The sequence below is a fragment of the Nanorana parkeri genome, unplaced genomic scaffold, assembly GCF_000935625.1.
Source record: "Nanorana parkeri isolate BGI_ZX_2015 unplaced genomic scaffold, ASM93562v1 scaffold965, whole genome shotgun sequence".
Classification (NCBI taxonomy): domain Eukaryota; kingdom Metazoa; phylum Chordata; class Amphibia; order Anura; family Dicroglossidae; genus Nanorana; species Nanorana parkeri.
The window spans coordinates 19,453-31,958 of record NW_017307233.1 but is presented as its reverse complement, the minus strand read 5'-3'; positions in this window follow the sequence as shown (position 1 = coordinate 31,958).

Below are 12,506 nucleotides of genomic sequence, written 5' to 3'. Positions count from 1 at the left end.
ATTACATTGATTTAAAAAAATTATTAAATAAAAATGTAAAAAAATAAAATATTAAATAATTAAATAAAAAGGTGATTAAAAAGTAAAAAATAAGAAAATAATTATAAAAAATAAACAATAATAAGATAAAAACTATAAAAAAGTAAATGATAAAAAAGTAAAAGTAAAAAGATAATAAAAATAATAATATGATGATAAAAATAAAAATCTACAAAAATTACATTGATTAAAAAATAATTAAATAAATACAAATAAAAAAAGAAATAATGGAGTAAAAAAATAAAGTAATAACAGTAAAGAAACAGTAAAAAAAAAAATATTGTGGAAACCTGGCCTTGGGGCGGCAGGGAGAGTAAAGACCTCAAAGGTTAAAGTGATTGGGGAGAAAGAGAAATAAGAGAGACAGCGTAAAAGTAAGCTAAGTAGCAAGGCTCTTTCTGTTTCAATAATGTTTATTAATGTTTTCTTGGTAAACATTTTAACAAGTTTACATTACATGCATTAGTTATGTTTGGACGGTTATTGTTGATAACAGTAATCTCTATACAAAGACATTCTATATCGTGCAGCCATGAGAGCAATTTTTATTCCTGCATATTTATTTTTGTATCTTTGCTTGGTATTGGAATTTGTATTTCTTCATGATCGTTTCTGAACATTGTGGAGATTCTGATTCATGTTAAACATTACCCTTATATTACATTCTAATATGCTAGACAGTTGTATATCTTTTCAGAAACTATGTAGAACTATGTACTATGTACTGTACCTAATAATTGATCTGTGAAAGTTTTCATTTATCCAGGTCATGGTGTGACTAGTAATAGTTGGTCACATTCAACTGGACATGTTCTGTAATGTGTAAGAAGTTTCCCTGTTGATACAAGCAGCTTCTTTAGTTGTAATGAGTCTCAGGGACCTGCTCCTGGCACTCATTAAAACTGCAAAAACTACTCCGAAAAGCAGTGAAACATCTTCAACAAAACAAGTTTAGCTGACTGTATCCAACTACTACTAGTTCTAACTGATATTTTAAATTTGAGAAACCATTGGATATATGTGTTGGCTGCTTTGACATATTTGGGGTAATTCACTAATGAAGTACATTTTTCACTTAAGTTTATGATTGGATAATTGAAGTGTGTACAGCTATACTCCTCTAAAAGTAAAAATGTACTCATTCAGTAAACAAACCCACGGGGGGGGGGGGGGATTTTCTAAATGAGTAGAAGCTCTTCATTTAGGAAACTGCATGTTTACTTCGTAAAGTGAATATTCACTGAGCTTAGTAAATATGGTGAAGTCTTGTTTACATGTATGTATAAATATGGTGAAGCCTTGTTTACATGTATATAAGGATATATCCTGGTTTTTTTTTTTATTTCCCTTGCCCATGGCTGAGTATTTGAGGGGAGCACAACTTCACCTTATTTACTAAGCTCCGTGAACATTCACTTTTCAAAGTGAATACTCTCTACTAAAATAGTAAATAAACCCAATTTTCTCACATATGTTAAACCACTCACGTTTAAATTAAAGAAACCTGAAGCTCTCCCTATATGTTCTTGTCAGTGTACATAATGGATCAAATACCTGTGAAAAGGCTAAAAATGCAGTAATGGGAGAAAATGAATCTAAAAAGATACTTAAATTAAAATGAGAAAATTATGATAACTGTTCTAATTAATATTATGACTTTTCAATGCATTACTACATTTAGCTATTCATTCCTAACTCATAGCCTATCCTACTTTTAAAATGACTTTAAATTGCATGAGTGGTGGTGCATTATATCTCCTGTATGTACTAAATACATGGACACAAAAATCTAGAGTGCCACATCTAAAATATAATCTTTTTTTAAATATTATCTATATCTTATATAATCATTTTATTGAACAGTTTAAATAAGTCAAGTTATGTAATATTATCCAACTAGGCATAATTCTTGCTAGCATGGATAATATGCAGTATTTATTTTATGTAACAGAGATAAGAAGAATTCAAGTTTATCTAAAGCCAAAATGTGTTATTCAGTTTTTGGCAGATTAAGAAAACCCCTTTTTGGTTTTTATGCTGCCTGTGTCTTGTTGGGGAGATTTCCCTTCACTTTCTGTACTGGAAACACAAGAGAAAATTAAAGCAATTTTATATAAAGTTAGAAGTTCCTGCTTAGACTTCTGTTACTAGACCAGGTATCCACATTGGAAGATTTATCCTCACCTCCTGTTCTAGTGGCCACCATAATATGTTGGATGTCCCAGCATTTTCTGTCCTGGTCAGAAGAACAAATAGGACACAGGGGACACAGACAGCAATAAAATATAACAGGGGATCTAACCCTACCCTTAATTAATTAATATTTAAATTACGTATCCATAAGCTTCTAAATGTCTCAAACCTATACACCAAATATAGGCATAGATGTCTAGTGCGTAGTAACAGTGACTTTAATATTGGAACCAAAAGATGCTTCAGCATGTTTAACAACTCAGTGTTTCCATTACCGTATATGCTCGAGTATAAGCCAAGTTTTTCAGCCCATTTTTTGTGCTGAAAAATGCCCCCCTCGGCTTATTAAAATAATTTCATTTCCTGTAGGAAAACTGGAAGCCCCAATAATGGAAAATATAGCTACTAAGCTGTAACCATTTTTACTTTCACTATATATCACATTTAGCATGCCACAGAAAATGAGGTACACTATGAGCAGACCGGTCACAGTCTTAGTGGCTGTTAAGTGGGATAACAGTCTGGTGTTTCTGTAAGCCCCATTGTTCTTCTGAATCCTTTGCATGTGGTTACACAGAGGTAAGATAATGCTTCCAGCTGTGATGGATATTATAGTGAATAGGGTGCTAGCTACTAACATTTAGATCTGAAAAATGCAGTCACACTTGCTTTTATAATCTAAATGAAAATAGGAGGCATTCCTTGTAGCATTAGCAGCATCCAATGGTACCTATATTTCCCAATAAGCAGCCAATCCAAAAGCCCAGGCTATAGAACAGGAGAAAACCAGAAGCCAGGGCACCATCATAAGAAGTTTAGCCTTAATCTGGAAGAACCATGCTCTATTGAAATTGACAATCTTCTCAGAAAAATAGAAACATACATACAGGTGGAACACCCGAGACTGGATAATGCTGAAGAAGTTGTGATAACAACCAAGGAATTGACTACCCAGACTTGAATGTAGAATTCCAGAAAGAGTAAGAAACAGATCTGGTTGACTGCAGCTGATCCTTGGAGGAAAATATTAATAAGAACAATGCACATGATGATGAGATCAAGTGGGCTGTTTTCCGGTCTTTATCGAATCCATAATGTGAACAGCTAAGATAAAGATGATTCTGGTTTAGCCAGTCACAAGGAATATGACTTGGAAAACCACTGGAATTATGATGTACTGAGAAGCCATGACAAAGTTAATACATTTTGCTGGTTGTATTATTTCAAAAATGTGTAATTTTCTTTTTTTAATAGTTTCTGTTCCAACATCAAAAATGAAACATGGTCTAGTATTTTGTATGTTCTAAATAGTTAAAACAGTATACAGTACAAAAAAAGTACATTAGCTTATTTTGTTATTTGCTTTGTTATATCCAGTATCTGGAAAAAAATAAAAGTGCAATAAAGATTATGGTGCAGTGAATGCTATAGGCTCAAATTGTTGTTCTATCTAGTATACACTAATATAAGGCTATGAAAATGTGTGCAAATAGAATCTATTTATCAATGTCATGTTCTCGTTTCTACTTGACATATACAAACAATGAGGTTTCATACTATGTTTTATTTTTTTCTCATGATGCATTGCCGATTTATTTGCACAATGATCAGAATATATTGAATAATATGTATAACATGTCGCCTAACTGAGAAGCAATATACAAGCATACTTGTGTGGGAGGGGGAGCTTGTGTTGTATTTATAGACATGAGAACTGAGCGTTATGAAATGTTTAATGCAATATTTTCTTTTTTTTTGGTTAATATAATTTTTATTATTATTTCACAAATACAAATGAATACACATTTTCATAAAAGAAATATAAAACTTAGTTGTTACTATACATATAATCATATATTTATTTCACATTTCTTTTTTTATATATATATTGCCTATTCTTCTAATTATTCCTTTGTCATTCACATCCACTAATATTCCTTTTATACTAGCTATCTTCTCACCTTTATCCCATTACTTCCACTCCACTCTCACATACTTATCCTCTTCTCACTACCTCACCTAAGGGGGAATAGTCACTATGTGAATATTGTGCAAAACTTTCCTTTCTTTATTAACTTCATCACACCATGTCCTAAGACCATCTCTCCCTCTCAAACCCCTTCTTTGTGTATGATCCCTCTCTCTCCTCTTTGTGTTTGTACTTTATAGATGATTCCTATGTTAGATATCTGTGTTACTTCGTTATTATCAAGCAAGTTGTGTATTTTACCCCTCCCTCCCTCGCCCACCCTCATCAAACCATGTCCTAAGACCAACTCTCCCTCTCAAACCCCTTCTTTGTGTATAATCCCTCTCTCTCCTCTTTGTGTTTATACTTTATAGATGAATCATCAAATAAGATATCTGTGTTACTTCATTATTATCAAGCAAATTGTGTATTTTGCCCATCCCTCCCTCTCCCACTCTCCTAACAAATATCTGAGTTCTTGTTTATTCATAAATTGATTACATTGTCAAAAGAAGAAAAAAAACCTTGTGAACTCCTGCCCGTTTCCTCCTTCCCTTCGACTCTCCCTCAATAATTTGCCACTATCCCCCACTCTCCTCCCTGCAACAATTCTATCCACTCTCATCCCTTAGCTAGCCAATCAAACAGATCTAATGCTATGTCGGCAATCATAAATAAATAAGTGCATCCACTATTTATGTTCCTCAAAGGGGGGGGTGTCTATACAATATCTTCTGATTATTATATTATGGTTACATTGTGGTGCAAGATTTAGCAAGGTCTGAAAATAAGCAAAGGTCAGCATAATTTACATAGCAGATATACAAAGCATATTTGTGATTATGAAAATTGTATCTAGACAGGAGAACAAAGCTTTAGGAAATGTTACATGCAATATGTTTTGATGAATATACTGTAGAATGGATACTTTTAGGTGCAACATTCAGTAAGATTTGAAGAGAAGCAAAGCAGCAGTATGAATATGAGTAGTATAAACTGTATATGGTGCACATACCAAGATGCAGTGAGACAACTGCATATTTGGAGCCATGTTGTTGATTTACATTGAGAAGTGTCCCTCCATAAAGGTCTTGTTGTATTAGAGAACATATGTAATTGCAAACGTCTTTGAAATGTAAATATGGGTTACAAATGGCTGAAGGACAGTATGCCTATATTTGCGGTATAAAGTCAAAAAAATAAATGTCAATTATCTGTAGAAAAATGTGAATTGGAGGAAAATGTGAATATGAGTACCCAGAATGGCAACAGTGACAAGAGCCATCAGGGTAAATAGGGAGGGCATATCCCCCCAGCAGGGAAACAAAGGGCAATGACAATCTGATAGGCTCTAACCCTTCACTACTATATACAAAACTAATAAAAGCAAAAACAAGTTTAGCTACAGATACACTTTAATTAAATTTCAAGTAACAATTAATTCTTAGATGTCTCAAGCCTATATAAACAGATGCACAGACCTAGTAAGTAGTAACAGTATTTTCAACACTCAGACTTGCTTGTTTTATACACAAAACATGCTTCATCATCATTGACAGTTTCCTATTTCCACTAATTAAAATTATTGCATTTCCTGTAGGAAAAGAAGAAACCACAATAACGCAAAAAATAAACAATAGTGTGTCAGAATTTTTACTTTTAGTATATATCATACTCAGTACTCCATAGAAAATTGAGTACACTATAAGCAGAGAAGTCACAGTTATAGTGGCTTTAATGTGGGATGAGAGTTTACTGTTTCTTGGACCCTCATTGCTCTTCTTAATCTTCTGCATGTGGTTACACAGGGAAAATATAATAGCCCCTGCTGTGATGGATATAATAGTGAATGGGATGCTAGCTACTAATATGTAAATCTGAAAAATACAGTCACACCTGCTTTTGTAATTGAAATGAATATAGGATACATTTCTTGTAGCATTAACAGCAAGTAATGGGCTATCTAAATATATTTCCCAATAAGCAGGCAATCCAAAAGCCCAGGATATTGAACAGGAGAAAACCAGCAACCAGGGCACCATCATCGGAAGCTTAGCCTTGATCTTGTAGAACCATTCTCTATTGAAACTGACGATCTTCACAAAATAATAGAAACACAGGCAGGTGGCACACCAGAGACTGGATAATGCTAGAGAAGTCATGATAACAACCAAGGAATTGACTACCCAGACTTGAATGTAGAATTCCAGAAAGAGTAAGGCGCAGATCTGGTTGAATGCAATTGATCCTTGCATGAAGAGGTTAATAATAACAATGCAGTTGACAATGAGATCAACTGGGCTGAGTTTTTTGGTCTTCATCCAGTCCAGAAAGTTAACTGACACAATAAATAAGTTTCCAGTTGAGCCAGTCATGAGAAAAATGAGGTGGCAAAGCACTGGAAGTATGATGTACAGAGAAACCATGGCAAGCAAAATGAGTGAAATTCTACAATTTGTAGTTTTGTTTATCAATTTTGCATCCAATGTAAAAATGTAACCTGTTCCAGTATTTTGTATGTTCGCTTAGTGAAAAACAGTGATGTTAAAGGTGTACATTAGCTAATTTTGTGATTTCCTTGGTTAAATCCACAGTGTCTGAGAACAAGTAGAACAGCATTACTGCGGAAGAATTGTTACAGGCTCTAATTGTACTTTCTAGTATACACAAATATAAGCTATGAAAATATGTGCAAATAGCTAGAATCTATTTATCAATTGCCTGTTCTTGGTTTCTACTTGACATATTCAAATAATGAGGCTTTCATACTATTTTCTAGCAGTTTCTGGGCAGACTATTCAAAATATTTCAAGTATATGTAGACAGTAGGTTGTTAGCGCTTGGGGCAAGGCAAGTATTGCACCCCCTACCCCACATGTTATGTGTGTGTGTGGGGGGGGGTAGCTATTTTTTATATTATTTTTTATTATTAACCTCCCTGGCGGTATGATTCTTTTCATTTTCGTTATTTTTTCTGCGCAATTTTTTTTCGGATTATTTTTGTTATTTAATTTTTTATTTTTTTCGAATTTCTCGCCGGTTCCGCCCCCGTACGCTTGCAAGGGACGGAACCCGGAAGACAGATGCCGGCGCCGGCCGGAGGACACCGCACGGCTCGAGGGACAAGGTAAGTAAATACTATGGGATATTCCCAAGTGTAGCTCAGGGTATGGAGAAGTAACCCCGAGCTACACTCGGGAATACCGCCAAGGAGGTTAATATTTTCTTTCTTTTTTTTTTTACTTTACTGTCGGGGGGCTTTGGAGAAATATTAGGGATCTAATACAGACCCCTGACATTTCTCTTTTGAAATAGAAAAAGAGATTGAGGACACAGAGTCCTCAGTCTCTTTTTCTACAGCCCCAGTATTCAGTAAAGAGGCTTCCTGTTCACAAACTGAGGAGGCATATCACTCTCCCCAGTTATGAACAGGACATCCCTGTACTGAGTGCCCATGTCTATTCAGTGATTACAATGTCCCCCAGTCATGAATGAACAAGAAGTGATGTGTAGCACCTACTGTTTATAACTGGGGACATAGTAAGCCTACTATGTCCTAAGTTATTTACAAACACTGCAGTGATCACACATTTCTGATCCTCCACTCAGCATCTTTAAGCTCCGCCTGGCCCCGATCTCCATCCTGACAACCGCACTCGGCATCCTGACACCTCATGTCACTGATCTTCTCCCTGCTGTGTGTCCTGGCAGTTGGATTGCCTATGAAGGCAGGAGAAAGCAGTGGGGATCGGAGGGCACATAGACCACAGCATGTAGCCATCTCCCAGGGGGAGGAGAGAGCTGCAGGGCAGCAACAGCTTCAAACCTGAGTCCAGCCCCTCCTGCTAACCCCATGGGGCCCAGTACGGGAGGGCCAGCTGCCCACAGAGCCTCTCAAAATTAGGCTCCCAGGGTAGTCGCCCCCTGACCCCCCCATGCTTTGCCGCTGTATGTGGACCCTAATAATTAGCTTCTCTTATTTGCTCCCTTTTGGTCCTTTACATATACTAACAAAAGCATTGTTGTTATATCTGCTCTACAAGTGCAAAAAAAATACCTGTTGATCCTGCCAGAATTCCAGTGTTGCTGTGTGTCCTGTGCACTCTACAGTCTTACCTCAAACAATGTTCTCAGGAAGAATATAAGTAATGTTATAGAGATTTGGACGGGGGAGGTGTTCTGAAGTACTAATAAACTTCCTATCCTAGGCTTTATAAGTTCTAGATACAGTGCAGTGAGTAAGAGTTGTCACCCTAGGACAGTATGTGTGTTCTTGGCAAGATCTTGGGTTTACAGTGGGTGTGCTTTAATTAGCATGCTGTATAATTGAAAGGCAATATGCAAAGCATACTTGTAATTTGATTATGGAAGTTGTATTTGTAAACAAGAAAACAACGTTTTAGAATATGTTACATGTAGTATGTTGTAATGAATATTCTGTAGGATGGTTACTTTGTGGTGCAAGAATTAGCAAGGTCTGATAAGACGTAGAGGGGCAGTACCAATCTCACTAGTACCATGACTGTATATGGTTCACATAGTATGAAAGATCTATGATCCAATGAAACATCTGTTTGGAGGCAGTTGTTGATTTGCATTGGGAGGCATTTCCAAGTGTTTTGAACCTGTGTGTACTGTGGTTGACTGTAGAACAGTCCTTGAACTACATAAAGCATTCTTTTCAGAATTATGTTGTTCATTTGCTCAACATATGCTGGTGCTTGCCTGAGATTCATGTACCCACTTTAAACAGGTACATAAAACTGGAGCAATCACAGCTATTTGTGGTGCAGGTGTGCACTGAGACCAGAATGTACATATGCAACACTTAATCCTTAATGCATCTAAGTAGCACTAGGCCTCATAAAATCACAGGCTCAGTATTACTAAGCTCTCTGCTCGGCCATTGCATCTGTCACACAGGCAGGTACAGTTGCTGAAGACTTTTGTTGTGTTTGGATGAGCCAGATGGGGAATTCTAAAAGACTAGTTCCTTATCATGTCCACTTTGCTGCTGATTGACAGTATCCCAGATAGCAAGCAATTGAGCTGCAAGTTTGAAAATGACTTGCTAAACTATTGCTATATTTGCCAAGCTTCACAATTTTGTTGCACAATTACAGCAAGTCTGCATTGCAAGTCTCCAGATCAACGTGATTTGCAAAAGTGCTGTACACTTGCAGAGCTCCTGCTAAGACCTGCAAGACTCTTGCTGTAGACTTGCCAAGCAAATTTGCTACATTTTCAAAAAGTGTCAACTAGAACTTGAGCTGCAATTGTCCTGCAAGTCTACAACTTGCCAGGAATGTGTGCAGCAAGTTAGAAAGAATTACAATTTAACCCTGCCACAAGTTGGTGGCAGGTTATCCTTGCTATCTGGGATGGAATGGGTGGATTTCATAACTAGTAATAGGCTGTTATTGGTTAGGGAATCCATCCACTGTCTGCTGCCAATTACTAGCGAGGTGGAACTGATGGGAAAATAGTCTCTCAGAGTTCCCCATCAGGCTCCACCTACTGTCAACCTTATTGGATGTTAAGAGGCTGTCAGCTATGCAGCCTACAGCATCTAAGCAATCAGTGACTGATCTGTAGCCCCACTTAGCTATTGACCAGGAGAGTCCCGGTCGACAGCTGAAAGTAAACAAAGGAGTGGGGGATGCTGGCTGGCATCATCACCCAAATATGGCCATGGCTGCCAGCATCCCTGGCCCCTATGCTTATGCTCAGCTGCCCGCTGGGGAATCTCCTACCAGACAGCTTAATGGGGACAGGGACGCATAATTGGTTGCAGGGATGGCAGTGGCCCATCTTCTCACTGTAAGTGAGCCCCTATGTTTCAAATTTCTATGGAGAAGAGTAAAGAAGCAGAAGAATGAAGGAGCAGAAATTTGACAGTGTCTGCATTTGTGGTAAGAATTGCCACAGGTCACAGTTCTTATGCCAGGGCAGATATATCTTTTTTGTTTTTGGGAGCTACCTACCATATATGGCCAGCCTTGTGAATCTGACCGATCTATAGTAATTTCTGAAATGTATGTGTTAGTCTTCAAATAAACCTATTTGACTTCTCTTTTGAATTTAAACCCCGTCCCCTTCTGCCTCTATTGCCTGTCGTGTTATTTAACTGTCCAATGCTAGACTCTCTGCTACTCACTGAAGCTTCAGCAATTGAGAGTTGAATGACTGAATGAATGCTGGATAGCCTGGAGAGATGTTGAAGCCCCTTATACTGTACAGCCTGAATTTAGAATCCAAGGGGAATGGTTGAAAGACTAACACAGACATTTGCAAGTACCACAATGCCCGTGCTTCAGCACTGCTGTTATACTTTTTAGACCAGGTCAGATTTTACTTTCAAGTGTATGTCCAGCATTCTCCTAAAAGGCCCTACAGTAATAATAAAAACTATAATCATTGTATGATACTTCCACAGCTGCAAAATAAAGCGCTGAAGCCCTAACTGGGCCCATTTTGCAAATCAGCTAATATTGGTTGTTGGCAACTTGTTGATCACATCCAACTGCTTGTCTGAATCAGACAACCTGAAGAATTTCAATTGATTTTATTATTTCTTGCACATAAAAAAATAATGGTTAAATGAACATTTTATTGGAAACAATTCAAATTTCAAACAGATTCATGATTGTAATTTGAGTTAAATGTAGCAAAACAGAAAGGTGTGTGGTGTACAACATGTTTGCAAATATATTTTAGGTGTGAATGTCGTGTGAGTGGTATAATCAAGCAAGCTTTGTTTTCAATTTGATCATTTAGGAGAACACAAAATCAAATGTGCATAAAAAATAATGAACATTAGCTTACTTTTTTCTGTAAGTCTTGTCATAATTCAGATCAAATTAAACAATGCATCTTTTAACAGATCGGGAAAAGGGTTCTGTTTTCTTCATGATGCAGATAACTTATAGGTCACTTTAGCCCCTTGTTGACCGGGGTGTTAAACCCCCTTCCTGTCCAGGCCATTTTTCAGTATTCAGCGCTGCAGTACTTTGACTGACATTTATTCTGTCATGCAACTGTACTGAAATTCATTGTATAAAAGTTTTTAGGGACAGATAGAACTTTCTTTTGGTGGTATTTAATCACCACTGGGTTTTTTTAGTTTTTTCTATATAATAAAAATAGTACCGAAACTTTTGAAAAAAAACTGTTTTCCCTACGTTATGTTATAAAACATTTATTATTACCCAATTTTTTGGTAACATATTGAAGATTGGGTCACAAAGTCGCAAAAAAACGACCATGTCTAAAATTGGCCATGGGCGGCCCTTTAAAAGCTTTTATCGCTCATCAGTTTAGTGTTATCAGTGATTGATGGGCCTAGAATTATTGCTCTCACTCCGACGTTACACTTAACTTGATTGCTATCACATTGGGGGATGAAAAGTCCCCTATGTGATGGCCAAAAAATAATGACAGGTCCTCTTTATGGAGACATCAGGGGTCTTTAAGACCCCTAATGTCACCTACGGACCACCAAAGAAGCTGATGAAGCAGAGATCTGCTTCGCCAGCTTCTTTCTGGCTATAGCAGCCAAAGAAATGACAGCTAAAGGCGGAAGCTTCTGCCTTCAGAGAGAACGGAGGACAGATCAGCAGCGGGAAATGCTGATCTCTCCTCCGTTCTCTGTAAGGGCAGCTGCTCTGCCAGTCCCGGGCTTGGAAACAAAATGACGTACATTTACGTGACCCCGCTGGGAAGGATCCGCCGTCCGACTGTTTTTTTACAATGGGCGGATGGCAAGGATTCAAAGAAGTTTGCCTGCTCAGAAAGTATTACAGTATCTAGAGATAAGAATCTACAGTATATTTCAATGCAACTAGAGATGTGATTAAAGTAGATTGAACTCTAAACCCTAACTGGCTGGCATTTGATTTCCTGTTTCATAAACATTTGCCATTTTTTCCATAAAGTAATGACTTATTTTGTAAATTAGTTCTTTATTGTTTCTATATATAACAATACAGACATATAAACATGTAAACATCCTGTTAAAAGTCTCTGCCTGGTAGAAATCCAATCAAAAAAACAGAAGAGAAAGATATTCATAACTTCTTCCTAAAACAGCCACGAAAAAATTCCCTTTCTATTGGTATTAAAACCATTCTTCCCCCCTAGGGGTCTCAACTAAAAAAAAAAAAAAAAAAAAAAAAAGCAAGGAAAACGACAACCCAATAAAGTAATGATTTCACATTTTTATCATTCTTTTTTTGCATCTCCTCCAAACTTTTTCAGCCTCAACATGTTTACATGTACTCGCTTCACTGTTGGCTTCACATTATTG